We start from the raw sequence: 2,500 nt of genomic DNA, 5'->3' as shown, positions 1-2,500 counted from the left end.
AAATTTCATCAGTATTCCCTGTATTTAAGAATTCAGTTGATCGCTCATCCCCCTCTCAGTACAGGCCAATAAGTCTCCTGTGCGTCATGAGTAAGTTGCTGGAATCTGTGTTAAATACAGAAGTAATCAATCATCTCAACAAAAATAACCTTCTTAGTGACACTCAATATGTTTTCCGTTCTGCTATATCTATAGCAGATGTGCTTACAGTTATATCTCATAGGATTAGCAAATCTCTCGACGGAGGCAACCTTTCTAGGGCAATTGCTCTTGACATATCTAAGGCCTTTGATAGGGTATGGCATAAAGGTTTACTTCATAAGATCTCTAGCTATGGTATTGCTGGAAATGTCTTCTCAATTATTAAATCATTTCTTTCTGATAGGTTCATAAGAGTAGTAGTTGAGGGGCAAAAATCAGAAGCTCACAGTATTAATGCCGGTGTCCCTCAGGGTTCCATCCTGGGCCCAACTCTTTTCCTGATCTACATTAATGATCTTCTAAATCACATCCTTACATCATTTGTAGACATTTATGCTGACGACAGTACCATTTATGGTAGCACATCTAAGACAGTAAACGACCAAGTTCTCTCCAATTCTCTCTCCTCTGATCTTGAGCACGTAATACAATGGGGTAAGGAGTGGCTGGTTACTTTTAATGCATCTAAAACCAAGCTTCTCTCTTTACATCATCAACATTCTGATCCACATCTGGCATCAATTGAAATGAATGGCTCTCGTCTTCAGGAGGCCTCAAGTTTTGACACGCTTCTTGGCTTGACCATTACTCCTGATCTTAAATGGAACACGTACATCAAATCTGTTGCCAAGGCCGCTGGAAAAATGGTGGGATCTGTCTATCGATCCGGTAGATATCTCACTGCTGATGCTATTCTCTATCTATATAAGAGCCAGGTACGTCCAAGGATGGAATACTGTTGCCACATCTGGGCAGGAGCTGCTAGAAAAGACTTGTCCTGCCTTGATAGAGTTCAAAATAGACTTCGTAGCCTCGTAGGAGATGTCCTTTTCTCTTCCTTGCAACCTCTATCTCACAGAAGGGATGTTGCGAGTTTGTCTCTGATGTATCGTTATTTTCATGGAAAGTGTTCGACTGAGCTTCAATCTATGGTCCCCCCTCGCCAAACTTTCACAAGAAACACTCGTCTAGCTGTAAACACTATCAATAATTCCCCCCACTCTTTATCTGTGCCTAAACCTAAACGTAGATTCCATGAACAAAGCTTCTTTCTTAGAACTGCACACCTGTGGAATTGTCTTCCGTTTTCCTGCTTTCCGGCTGACTACAATATGGTTGTGTTCAAGTCTAACGTAAATAAGTTCTTGGTGAGCCGTTCCATATAAGTTATCAAATTTACTAAATTTTCATTACTAATGATTACTATATTGTCCAATTTCTACTGTACGCTCTTTAACCCTTATCCTTGAGGGGCCTCTTGGCCTTGATAATGTGGTGATGCCTATGTAAAAAAAAAAAAATTTAGCATACGTCTCTACACACAACACAAACAACCCAGAACTATTCACACAGATAACAAAAAGCTTATCCTCCTCAATCAGAACGACAAACTAAACAACATACTTAAAACAACAAAAAAGCAAACGCCAACCCAAAAACTTAAAACACATCCTAACTTCCTCAAACTCGTCCCACATACTACAAAAGGGGTTACAAAATTCAGCAAACCGCGATGTGGAGTATGTGACATAATAATAGAAGGTAACCCACACACATTCAAAAACCCAGCACAAACATTCAAAATAAAAAAAGATCTAAATTGCACCTCCAAAAATGTAGTATATGCACTAAGATGCACAACATGCAACAAATCCTTCATAGGCGCCACCAAAAATTTCAGCAATAGAGTGGCCTTACATAAGAGCAACATCAAAATTGCAGATAACAGACACCTCTATGTTTCAAAACACGTCCACACATGCAGTGGAAACAGCTTCAAAATAATGCCAATCTTCCAAACAGACAATTATTGTTATTTACTTACACAGGAAAAAACTTCATCAACAGATTCACTCCTGAACAGAGCCTAATATCATCACACAAAAACATGAAATGCAAGGTACACTCGCATGCACATCCATACACTTACACACAGCCACACATGAATCAGAACCGACACATTAAAACACACACACGTGCACGCATACAAGTACACACAGACATAACACCTTTATCTCTAATACAACACACTGAGCAATACCAACCCTACTTAACCTCGAAACCAACAACACTAGGAAACACCTAGAACCATAGTATAATATCTGTTCCAACACCTCGCTCCCCCCCTCAGTCAGTGGAGGAGAACCCCTCATGACTGAAACAACTATCATCCCTTCTATCATCCCCCTCCAATGCCTATACCCCCTCCAATGCCCCCCTCTGGGGAACAAAATCTTCCCCACACTAGGAACCGATCCTGGGTCTGGCCATACCCACATGGGGAGACAAATAAATGGAA

The sequence above is a fragment of the Euprymna scolopes genome, chromosome 9 (assembly GCF_053919585.1).
Source record: "Euprymna scolopes isolate OS-2025 chromosome 9, ASM5391958v1, whole genome shotgun sequence".
Lineage (NCBI taxonomy): Eukaryota > Metazoa > Mollusca > Cephalopoda > Sepiida > Sepiolidae > Euprymna > Euprymna scolopes.
Note: the sequence above shows the minus strand (reverse complement) of the source record.